The 13,584-nt window shown below is 34.9% G+C and overlaps 1 long non-coding RNA gene and 1 pseudogene across 1 annotated transcript; one reads left to right on the top strand and one right to left on the bottom strand.

Annotated features, from left to right (window-relative positions):
* Positions 1 to 7,343: 7,343 nt before the first annotated feature.
* LOC107936513 (transcription factor MTB1-like) lies at positions 7,344 to 8,249 on the bottom strand (annotated as a pseudogene).
* Positions 8,250 to 9,888: 1,639 nt separating this feature from the next.
* LOC121204553 (uncharacterized) lies at positions 9,889 to 11,174 on the top strand. Its single transcript, XR_005899595.1, has 2 exons — positions 9,889 to 10,582; positions 10,789 to 11,174. It is a non-coding gene; the product is annotated as an uncharacterized lncRNA (long non-coding RNA).
* The last annotated feature ends 2,410 nt before the right edge of the window (positions 11,175 to 13,584 follow it).

Raw genomic sequence — 13,584 nt, 5'->3', positions numbered from 1 at the left:
ATAGAAGATCTGGATGATGTTCCCATTTGTTTATTTTGAAACTAGAATTATTAAGGATTCTAAGAATATAAATTATAACCCGTAATTAGTTTTTTAAATTTTTTTATGATTTTCCCAAATTAGAACAGGGATGCAGAAAACATTCTAACTCTATCTCACTAAATTTCAAATATCTCACAATATGATATTTTTTTCTTACACCGTTTCTTATATGTAAAACTAGGCTCAATAAAATTTAATTTCATATTTTATTCAGCCTCAAACTCAATTTCCACAATTTTTGGTGAATTTTCAAAGTTGGATTATAGCTACTGTCCAAAACAGTTTTAGTACAAAAATGATGATAACTAAGTTCATCACACCTTCATTTCTTTTAAATTAAAAATCTATGCCTTTATAAACATATATAATAGTCCACCAAATTAATACAACATCATTTGAAAATACTCATGGACTTATTATTCATGGATTTCATATTCAATTGAGTTTCTGTACATACTTATACTCATTCGTAACATAACTCAAGTTCGTTCTCACCAATGACATAACTCATTGGGACCATCATCAAAACCTTCCTTGAATTACTCGTTGAACACTTGGAATACTAATGGATACATGGAAACTTTCACTTAGTGCCATATACGTAGCTAGAACCAACTCATAGCATGTAACGTATGTAGCCAAAGCTACCACATATTATGTAAAGCCCGCATTTGAGCTACTCACGGGACTGTACACAAAGTTAGCACCCGGACCCCAAAACATTATCATGTAATGCCCGCTCATTGAGCTACTCACAGGTTTATACACAAAGTCAGTACCTTCACTTCCTTTCAATTAAACCCTACACATGCCATATAAACCTTAAAATGTACAATAAAATTTAAAGAAGTAATCTAGATAGTGTGCCCTGATATGTTGATCCGATCCACCAATTTCACGTCAATCTACAAAGAACATTTAACACACAGGAGTAAGCTTATGAAAGCTTAGTAAGTTCATGGGCATAGAAAATAATTCTTACCGAAAATCTTATAACAATTATACAATATCTAAATTCACTAACTCCTCCTGTCAATCACAAAATTAGTGATAAGTTCACTTGCTTGAATTCAATGTCACTTATTAACCAACTTTTAATCTCTTGGGCCCCTTTATCATTTACCTTTCTTAATCAATTTAGGGAACGATTGCGGAATTGAGTATTTCGTTATCACAATGCCATAGTAGAACTACGGTCTTGCACATAGTCACATATCACACACCAAAGCCATAGCCCAGTCATGGCCTTACACGGATCACATATCACACTGATGCCATATCCCAGATATGGTCTTACACAGAAGCACATATCACACCGATGCCATATCCCAGATATGGTCTTATGCGAAAGCTCATATCACACCGATGCCATAGCCCAGCTATGGTCTTATATGAAAATCACATATCGCATGTTGCCATGGTCCAACCATGGTTTTTTCTGTCAATTCATCTTAGCCACCAAACGAAAGTACTCAAATCCATCGTTCTAACTAATTTGTACTTAATCATTATTTTACAATTATCAAAATTTTATAAATTTCATATACAATAATATACCATAATATTCATGAAATTTTCATAAAAAAACATTGAATTTAGCCATATGAACTTACCTAGGCAAATTCGCAAAAGTCATACAAGTTCAGGGACTAATCGACTATTTTCTCTTTTCCACGATTCACTTCGGATTCTTGATCTATAATTGTAAAATCATTAATTTATTAGCATTCATTTCAATTTTACTCTACTTTACAGTTTATACCCTTTAATTCCTAAAATTACACTTTTGGCCTAAATTTTATAGTTTTTACAATTTAGTCCCTACTCAATTAACCCATCAATTGAGCTAATTTTTCTCAATTAACACTTTATTTATTCATTCTAAGCTACTAAATAACCTTTGAAAATCAGAATTTCAGTACCAAACCTTAATTCACAACTTTTTTACAATTAGGTCTTAAAATCAATTTCTATCAAAATCACTTAATAAAATCATCATATAATAAAATAAGAACTTCAAATCCATAATAATTCACCATAATCATACAGCACTTATGCATGGTAACTTTTAAAGTCACCCATAAAATTAAAAACTAATGAATTAGATAGTTGGACCTAATTGCAAAAGTCTTAAAAATACAAAAATTATAAGAAAAGGGCAAGAAATGAACTCGCATGTAGTAAAATTGTGTAAAACCAGCTTAAAAGCTCTCTCCCATGGCTGTCTGGCCGAAATTATGAGAAGAATGGCCTAGAAATCTCTTTCAATTTCTATTTATTTTTTTAATTTTGTAAAATTTACCATTTTACCTTAGTTCACCTAATTTCAGATTTTTTTTCTTGCTTGTGCTGCCTCATCCATTCCCTTTAGGCTAATTTTTCTTTTAAGTCCTCCCTCATTTAACACTTGAGCTATTTAATCATTTTAGCAAGTTTTGCACCTTTTTCAATTTAGTCCTTTTTAATTAATTGACTATCGAAATGTTAAAATTTTCTAACGAAATTTTAATACTAACTCAATGAGACTCCATAAATATTTATAAAAATATTTATGGCTCAACTTATGCATTCTAGGCCTCGATACCTCGTTTTAGACCCAATTTACCTATTAAATTCTTTTTTTAAATCCCAAAATTCACTAATTCAAAAATTCTCCTAAATTCACACTTGACCCATAATTATTAATTTATTAAATTTTCAAACTTACTTGTCAGATTTAGTGATCCCCAAATCACTGTTTTCGACATCACTGAAAATTGGGCTGTTACAATATATGTTGGAATGTATAATGTGATAGTATATATGAGAAAGTCGAATATGTATAAGCTTGGAAACTATTTGTACGAGTTCAATTTGATCGAGTTACGACGTCAAAAATCCCCGTACGAACCTTAGGAATAGCTAGGATACATATGTCATGACATAGGATTTCCAATATGTGTTCTCATGTAAGACCACGTCTAGGACATTGGCATCGATATATGTGGTTACGTGTAAGACCATGTCTGGGACATCGACATCGTATTTGATTTGTGTAAGACCCTGTCTTGGACAGTGGCATCGATATGTGATGTAAGACCAAGTCTGAGACGTTGGTATTGTATGATATGCGTGATTATCCAAGTATCCTATTCAATTCCGAATGGTTCATCGGGCAATGATAAGTTGTGATCGAATGTGTCAATCGAGCTAAGTGATCAGGTATGAAATAGTTGATTACTTATTTGAAAATAAGGTAAGTTGGTTATTTGAAATGTGATGCAAAGTTATACCTTATGCTAATGTAAATACATATGTGTATTGGTGAAGTATATTCGGCCACATGATATATAAATAAGTTTGAGATATTAAAGTTTGATTCAAGAGTATATGCTTATGAGTGTGTATATTCGGTTATATAATGGTACTATGGTTTTTGAAATTGATTGTTACTTTGATAATAGATACATGTATATTCGGCCAAGGTAAAACTTATAAATGAAAGTATATGTTTTATATAATATTGTGAGCTTGAAATTAAATGTGATTATGGAAGCATAAATTGATTTGGTTAAATTGAGTTGATATTGTCATTAAGTTATTAGTTTGCTTATGACTTACTAAGCTATGATAGCTTACGGTGTGTGTTTATGTTTGCCTCTGTTTTATAGATTTTGAAGATTAGTTACAAGCTCGGGGATCGTCAGCAAAGTCTATCACACTATCGACTAGTTTTGGTATTTTATAAGTTTGAACTTGAAACTATGGCATGTATAAGCTAGATTATATTTGGTTAAGTTTGAAGTTGTGAATATATTAAGCCATGCGAAAATGGCTAATATGTTATGTGAGTATATGAAACTTTAGTCAGGTTTGTATGTGTTATATGCATTGAAAATGGTTGGTGATTTTGGATGTGGTTTGTTTGAATCGGCCATGGTATATACATAAGTATGAATTATGTTTGTTATGTTACTCACGGTTAAAATGATTCATTTATGTCTTGTATTTGATAGTAATGGTTTAATTTGGTTGACGAGTGTATTCGGCTAAATGTTAAATTTGGGTAATGAATATGTTTGATTGATGATCCGGCACTTGCATATATATATTTAGGCATATGATGTATTGGTTTGATATATATTATTTCAATGTATATATGTTTGAGGTGTTGGTTATATGTTTCGGTAATGAGAAATGTCAAGTATGATTTTATAAATTTTGGCTTAGTAAGAGGTAAAATAATGAGCATATATTGTATGTGAAATGGCCATATAGATTCATTTGTTAATTGAAAAATTAATGAATGTGTATAAGTGAATTTTTGCTAGTCGAATAGATAAGATGAGAATTGGTATTGTGTATGACATTTCAGTATGATGTATAACTTGTGAAATCAACATGCTTTGATTTGGCATTAATATTTATAAATTTGGTTTATTAAGTCATATAGAAATGGTATGAATTATTTGTATGTGTATTAATGACCCAATAGATGATGTTTGAATGGTTAGTATTATGCATATAAATTTTAGTATGTTTTGATTTGGTAATTGTGTTAAAAAATGGTCCACATTAATATGGTAATATGCGCATGGAATTGCAATGTAAAAGAAGTATATTTGGCCATGTTGTATTGCTAGCTATTATCTTTTATGATAATGAATATTATACTATGATATAAGGTGATGCGGTATAATATACGAATGTATATTGATTATGTTTTCAAAAGCCAATGCCGCATATATTTTATATGACTTTGAATTTTTATTGATATTTGTATTATGATTTAAATTATGTGTTTAATGTTTAAACAAATTTATGTTTTAGTTATGTGAATATAACATATGTATATATGTGAATGTTCGAAATTTTGTGTCTCGTCTAGAAATACCTCATAACCCCATTTCGACGACGGATATGAGTTAGGGGTGTTACACGATGGAACGATTAGGACATTCTCAGATGTCATGTATGTACCTAATTTACGAAAGAATCTCATCTCATTAAGTATTTTAGACTTGAAAGGATGCAAAATCAACATCGACTCGAGCGGTATTAATGTATCTCGTGGATCTCTCGTTTTGTTAAAAGGTAAAATAATCGTTAGTATTTATATTCTAGAATGTTCTACAGTGACTGGTGAAATCAGACGTCCCTCGTCCATTACGGAGTCGAATTCAACTCGTTTGGAGTGGAGACAACTTGGTCATAGGAGGAAAAAAGGTATGATCGTTTTGTTGAAGAGAGGTTCTCTTTTGGATGCAGGTTTTGAAAAGTTAGGGCACTGTGTTTGTGAAAATCAGACCTGAGTTAGTTTTGATTTGGCAATGTACAAGTCGAAGGCTAAAAGTCTTCCAGATTCTAAGCACAGATTCGACTCAGTTAATTCCCTGCATAGTTCAAGATAGGTCCGTGGTGGGCTTTGGCAAAGATGGCATTGTGGAAATATGAGTCAAGGTGGAAATTTGTTAAGTATGACTCTTATTTCAGTCAAATTTGAGAAATAATCTTCTAGTTTGTTTCAATCAAACTTTGATTAGTCTAGATTATTTTATTATTATTTTACATATGAATTTAGCCTATAAATAGACTCTTTTACAATATTAGAAAATACACTATTAGAGTTTAGAACTCATGACACATTTAGAGAATTTTGTGTTTACGTTTTGAGGATTCTTTGTCTTTGGGCTTTTGGGGTTTAGTTTTTTATCTCCATCTTTTGTACTTTTCGTTCTTTTTTCATTATAGTAAAATTATCTTTGCCCGTGGTTTTTTATCATCTTTGGAGGGGTTTTTCAACTTTAAATTTGTGTGTTCAATTTCTCAATTTCTTCCGCTGTTTTTCTTGTTCGTTGTTTAATCGGGTCGATCCCCAACAGTCACAACAAATTGTGGAAAATTAATTCATAACAATGAAGAGAACCTTTCTAAAAAACCAAATGAGAGAAGCCATAATAATCAACAGTACAATAACTCAACAAACATGAAGCCTACAACATAAATTGAAAAAAAAAATCTACAACAATAAACAGAGATGAAGCCTACAACAGATATTGAAAGAAAATGAAAAAATTCTCACAAGGCAATAAACCATAAAGAAATATGAAGACACAACTAGGAAGTGAAAATATTAAACTTACCTTACAGGAGATAAGGGTGAACGTCCAAAATAGTATAGAGTTAAAAATTGAAGGAGAAGGCTACCAATTTTGGTTTTCAAACGTACAAGAGAGAGAACAAAAAAGAGATTATATCGTAATAAAGAAGTTCTAATGAGATTGTATCCTATATTACGAGATGGCCATAATGTGAGATTAAGATATGATCGAAATATTGAAATTCAAATATCATAATTTCATTTCAAAATGGAATATTATAGGCCATAATGTTATTTTCTGCAAATCAAACCCTCCTTTACAACTACCTTATTATCAACGGCTTGAACATCGATATGGAGAGGTCAAGTATGATTCTTTGCGTTTAGATTAGGATCCATAGCTGGTAAAACTCTTGAAGTATTACCCAACTTCTCCTTCTCTGCCTTCGCGATCTTAAGTTCTTCTTGCAACTTATTGATGTAAGCAATTGCATCCCTTAACAATGAAGCTGTCCATTATTGATATGTTGGGGTTGACAGCTCGCAAAGCATAGAATCGTTGGTTCAACTTCTTACTTTGTTTCCTTTCTACTCCAACATGATTAAGGGCTTCTTCTCCTTCATTAACAGGGTTTCTACCCCTTTTTCGGGGCCTCCTTTCATTTGCTACACTCACCTTCTCTTCCTTGCATGGAACCAAGGGCAAAGCTAGAACAATTTTTTAGGGGGGCGAATGAAATTTTAACTTTTTATAGTCTATATCTTTATAATTTTTAAATGATTAAATCGAATTTTTATAATTTTAGAGGGGCCAAGTGTAATTTTACCTTTACTAATTTAAAATTTTAAAAATTTTTAAAGGGCCTAAATAATAATTTTTATTTTAGGGGGCCGGGGCCCCTGCTAGCCCCCTAGCAACGCCTCTGCTTGGAGCTTCGATATTCAAGTGTTTGAATTCAATAGCTAATTGCCAGCTAATTACAGAAGGCATTTAAGTAGCCTCGAAAATATCTATCTATATTTGGAAGGCTTTTGTGACTAGTACTGGTTAAGCCGAAACTTTTTCCCGACCCTCATTCGCAAACTCTTGAAAATTTTTTGTTGTGTTTTGAGAACTATAAAACTCTATCGTACTCCCTTGTTTGACACTATGAACATGTGGCCAATGCAAACCATTTTGATTACTTAAAAACGAAAGCCTACCACCATTAACATGCACTCCCTATGTCGGTCTAACAGCAAGTTTCTCCCGATAATTGGAATGACCATGCCAAGTGGCATTGTTTAGATCCTGTCCAAAAATCTTAGGATCTCCTAGCAATCTTTCCACAGTCATCGAATTTGAAACAAGGGTATTTTCATCGATCTTCTCATTCACCATTGGTATTGCTACTCTCACTTGCTTCGCCCGAAGCAATGCCGACTTAGTTGAAAATGAACTTCTTATTGGTTGCAACAACTCTAAGCTTTCAAGTACTGATCTCACTGACCCCAATTCAAAAACAGCAACATCAGTTGAGAACAAAACAACGGTCTAAAATCTGGCAACCTTTATCAAAGGACCAAACACAATAATTTGAAACTAATTTCATTGCATCCAAAATCCAAAAATGTATCCAGAGGAAAAACACTTCCCTGGACCGCCTTCTCCTGGTGGAAACAAAAAATACATGGAAGCTAAAAAGAACATCTCAGTATCATTAACTCTATCCAAACCAAGAGCATAATTATCCTCATCTGATCCACCAAACAAGGTATGCAGTTTCTGCAAAACATTTTTCTTCATCTTTTGCTAGGTTTCTTCTTCCAGCTATAAAGTAAGAATCTTTGTATCTTCTAATTCTTCTTCTTGTTTAGGCTCTCGACAACACCCATCACCCCAATTCAGGACCTAGTCACTAAACTTGGCCCGCGAAATTTACCAAAAAATGGCATAATTCCAGCTAAAATTAGAAGCGTTGGGTCGATCCACAAGACCTGAGAGCTTGTTTTGAAGATTTTCATCGCTACATATAGTCGTTAGAAGGTTCTCATCTGAAACCGAGCTTGATCCTTTGTCCAATACTTTTGTTCCTAAAACAGAGGTAACCATTGCCTTGTCCTCATCCTTAAAAGCTCCACCTCCCATTCCTAGTTCAAGTTTCACCCCCTAAACCACCCCCTAAGAACTTGAAAAAAATATGCATATGTAAAGAAGCAATTTTTTTTCCTAAAAACCCAAATCAAATTACACCCAAAATCAATAAAAATAAATAAAATCTTTTTCTTAATGCATTTCTTACTAAGCTAGAAACACCATGAGGCTTTATCTGCATGAGCAGTAGAAAGCAACCATTCCCCCCTTTCAGATCTCACTAGGTTATAAAAATAATAAAGAAAACCAGAAGGAAGTTAAACTTAAATCGAAGCTAGAAAAAGAAAGTAATTGAAGATAAACAAGGATACACACCAGTTAACATGGTAAGTCAAAATTGGCTTGAGCAAAAGAGTGTTGAAAAGTCTCAGAGCGGTGCCCTAAAAAGAAGAAAAAACAAAAAATTCTCCCCACCAAAAAACAAAATGACCGGTTTTGGACTGTTCGAGTTCACATAGGATTTAGCTGAAGCAGTTAGGTAGTTAGAAAGAAGTTGTTAATATAGCTAGCATTTGTTGAAGAGGTGGTTTAAGAGCAGCAAGAAGCTGTTAATACAACTAGCATTTTTTGAAGAGTTGGTTTAAAAGCAGCTATCCGAGTTTTCTATATATACTATATGTACAAATGAACTAAGTCAGGTATTCATTCAAGATACAGAAATAGAATTGTTTCTTCCCTTTCTCTCTCAAATATCAGAATAGATGTCTAGCTACACTAAGTACTGCTTATGCATACCTTCTAGCATGGTATCAGTCGCCTTGTGATCCTCGGTGTTATGGCTGTCACGGACTCAGCTGAATCTGCCTTAGTTTCTGGTGGTTGTGCTCTTTTCACTGCTGAAAAAGTTGTAAACTCATTCCCTCGGTATGATCTTGTGAAACATGATGAAGGAAATTTCAGTCAATGGCAACAATAGGTATGCTTAATATTACGTGGATATGGTTTGATAGGATTTCTAGACGAGACCTTACCTCCACCGGTGAGGTTTATTTAATCACTGGATGGTTCCCTTACTCCTAATGCGTTCGCGCTGGTCTTCAAGCAACAAGATCAGTTCCTCGCTTCGTAGTTTCTTTCCACGATAAACGACTCTTTGTTGACTTCCTTCACAGATGTTAAACCAGCCTGCGATGTATGGACTACGACAACAAGTCTGTTCACACCGACACTGGTGCTAAAAAATCTAGGATTCGTCATGAACTTCATTCCTTAAAGAAAGGTATGCTTTCGATAAAAGATTATGTTGCTCACACAAAGAATTTTTGTGCACTTTTGGAAGCCTCAGGTACTCGTATTCCCGAGACTGAGAAGATAGAAATAATGCTTGCTGGATTGCCTCCTAAATTTGATGCCATTGTCTCCTCAGTGTCTGTTTTGTCTGAGCCAGTGTCATTTCAGAAGCTTGTCGATGCCTTGGTTGAGTGTGAGAATCTTCAGGTACGAGCGATTCAAGAGGTGGCCTTGCATGCTAATCTCGTTGAGGGAGCTCCTCGCAAACACTAGAGGGCTCTGTCCGTAGTGGTCGACCTTCATCCAGTGGCTGTGGGAGAGGATTCCTGCCGCGAGTGCAATGCCAAATCTGTAACATGTCTCTGCACCGCAAGGAGGATTTCTTGAAGGACGAGATTGGCTTTCATCTCAATGAATGAAGTTTACCCACCCGAATGACCAAAATTGTTTTGGTCAAAATCAATTTAGTCAAAATTGCTTTCCAACTAGAGCAGATGGTCATGTGGGTGCATTAAATGAGAATTTGGCTTTTCCAAATATGAGTTGGCATCAAGGTTGGCATGTGTATGCGCTTAGGCCCACATCCTATGGGCCAAATAGGTCGAATGCCTATGCTCCTATTCATGGGCCAAGTAGGCCGAATGTCAATGCTCCTTTACATGAGCAAAGTGGGTTCAATAGGATGGATAGAAATATTAATGCATTTGGGCCTAAAAATTTAAATGGTGTTGGGCCAATGAGTAATTGCGTTCAAGTGGGTTACCTATTAGGCCGTGGTCATACATTTGGGCCTTCTAATAATGAAAGGTGTGATGCTTCGGCCTCGCTTGTTCCTTGGAGAACCAAACCGTGAACTCGTGTCTATTCTGGTTCAGACTTGTGTATTGGTCTTCCTCGGGTCAGTGATTTGCATGCATCTAATTTTTCAAAGTCATCCGGGTCGCATGTCAATACTACTCAGTTCGGGACTACTGGTGGTGGCACGGATTCGTATATACCCGTGCCTGTTGGTACTAATTCATGGTACCCTAACTCGGGTGCTAGCAATCATGTCTGTTGTGATGCGTCGGTGCTACGTGACTCCTCTCCATATTTAGGTATGTCTTCTCTATTAATGGGTGACGAGACTCCCACTCCGATCTCGTATATTGGTAATGGTGTTTTACCTACGCGTTCTAAACTTCTTCTACCATCTGATGTTTTATGTGTGTCGAGAATACTAAAAAATTTATTGTCTATATCTCAATTTTCCAAAGATAATAATGTGTATTTTGAGTTTCACCCGACATATTGTGTTATTAAGGACATCATGACCTGGGAAACACTGCTGAAGGGCCACATTCGTGACGGTTTATATCAGTTTTCTCTGCCAGATCTGTCTAATCAATTTGCTCAAGCCCCGATTGCTGTCTCCATTGTGCTTCACAATAAGTCAAACGAAGGTGATGTGTTTTGTTTGTGGTATAAACGTCTTGGCCATCCGTCTACTACTGTTGTTAAAAGTTTTTAGAAAAATGTAATATTATATCGAATAAAAATTGTCTCAATGGTATATGTCCGGCGTGTCAAAAAGGAAAGTCGCATAAATTATCGTTTACACTTTCTACTACTGAATCTAGCACTCCATTTGACTTGGTCCTGCCTCAGTTGCGTGTGGGAATAATTGGTATTATATTGCATTTATTGATTTATGTACTCGTTTCACGTGGATTTACTTACTCCGTCAAAAGTCTCAGGCAGTGCAATGTTTTGTTCAATTTTAACAACTCCTTAAAACTCAGTTTGGGAAGAATATTAAATAGTTCCAAGTGATTGGGGCGGAAAGAATTGAGCCTTCACGTCTGTTCTGGCCTCTCAATGAATTATTCATAGATTAACTTGTCTGCATACTTCTGAACATAATGGAGTGGCTGAGCGCAAACATCGCCACATAGTTGACATGGGCATCATCTTTTAGCTCAAACTAGTATGTCTATGGAATACTGGGGCTATGTATTTTGCTATGTGGTACATCTCATCAATCGACTCCCTACTCCAGTTCTGAAGGGTCAGTCTCTGTTTAAGGCTCTTTATGGATAGGACCCCACCTACGATCATCTGAGGGTATTTGGGTATTGTTGCTTTTCGTATTTACACCTATTTTAGGCACATAAGTTGGATTTTCCAACCATCTCTTGGGGTATAGTACTCAACATAAGGGGTATCAGTGTCTTTTACCGACCGGTAAGATAATTGTCTCACGGAATGTGGTGTTTGATGAGAATAGTTTCTATCATCTGAGCCTGTTCCTGAGAGGCATATGTTGAGACAAAGTCAAACTGTCACAACATTCGTTTCCCTAGTTCGTACCGATGCTCCTCACTCTGCAGAGCCTTCCATTACTCAACAACCTACAGTTAGTTCTCAACAAGACATTTCCTCATTCACACATAATGTTGTCGATGCTCAACCTGAGTTTGGAACTGACCGTGTGTGTCATAGTCTTTCCCAGTCTAGTCATAATGATGATGGTGGTATTGAGTCTTCTTCTGATGGTCAGGCACCGATCCCACCTTTGACCAATACTCACCCAACGCTGACTTGATCAAAGGCTGGTATTTTCAAACCCAAAGTCATGTCCTCTGAAGTTATGGAACCTTCTACAATTGAGGAAGCCTTGTTGTCCTCCGAGTGGCGTGTGGAACGACAGAAATGTGCAAGTGTACACAATCGCAACAAGTAATAAAGTGACAAGTAAATGTAGAGTTATCGTACCCACAGAGACTGTGAAAAGAATTATTTATGAATGTTATTTAAAACACTTTGGTGAAGAAAAATATTTTGTTTGAAGAGGTGATTAAAAGCTAAGATTTTAAACTAAGTAAACTAAAGAAATAAATATCAAATGCACGATTTCAAAATATGATTTAATCAAGACGACATAATTGTGTTGATTTAATTACATTTCTTTAACTTGGAATTATTAAACTTATGCCTATGTTGTTACGAATAAATTCACAGCAACTTGGTAATTTGCTAACTTATGAACATATTCACATACATAAATCCATTCATCTCTTAACATATCCCTATGTTAATTCAAACGATTAAACATATTTTAATAAGCAAACATGTTATGGAACATACATACTCATTAAATTGAACTAATCTCTTGCATATCCCTATGTTAATTCAAATGATTAATTAAATCGAATAAGTACATAAAAGACTATGAATTCAAACGATTAATTAAATCTAATAAGCACATAAAAGACTATGTGAGGTAACAAGGTATCCTTACCTTGAAATAGTTTAATCACAATAATCTTGCAAGTTATGCAAGGCAAGTGTATCGCCAGATACATTGCTAATTTAACCTTCGGCTACCTTAGAAGAATAAACATCACTGATTAAGTATTGTGTCCATTAATTACAATTTCAATCCATTTAAGTAATTAATTCATTAGCTACCTCACAGTTGTAATGCAAGAATAACTTGACATGATTTTACTTAATCAAGCATTTTACCGAGGCCTATAACAGCATAAACACAATTTTAATAATTTAAGCAGATGAAATGCAATCAAACTAACACAAATTAAGTTCAAGCTAAGCTAATTAAATTAACCATTACAACAACATAAATATTCATAGATATGTTCATTATAACAATAACAAAAATTAAAGAGATAGGGAACAAGAATCAAATCTAGTGTTTTTACGTGGCTTGACTAGGTTGATTTGTTATTCCTTCTTTGTTGTCCTCACTGATCAAGGCTTCTATGAACACTCAATTGCTGCTCCAAAATGGCTAAGGAAGAACCCTTTATCAAGGGGAGAAATCGGCACAAGAGCAAGGGACTTGGAATGGGAAAATGAGAGGAGAAAGTGAGAGAAGAGAGAAGAGATGTGAATGAATGAGGGATGAATGAGGGATGATGGATGATTGAATGATCAGCCAAGGGAGGGTTTTATAGCTGAATTTGCCAGCTAAAATTTTCTAAACATAGCAGCCAAAGAGCCACCCCTTGGCCGGCCATCTATGTGGCAAAGTTGATGGCTTAAACCTTGTTAAATATGGCTTGGGGCAAATCTTCAAAGCCATCAATTGTGGAGGGGC

Source organism: Gossypium hirsutum, chromosome A08 (assembly GCF_007990345.1).
Source record: "Gossypium hirsutum isolate 1008001.06 chromosome A08, Gossypium_hirsutum_v2.1, whole genome shotgun sequence".
NCBI lineage: Eukaryota > Viridiplantae > Streptophyta > Magnoliopsida > Malvales > Malvaceae > Gossypium > Gossypium hirsutum.
Note: the sequence above shows the minus strand (reverse complement) of the source record. Positions and strands in the feature narration are given on the sequence as shown.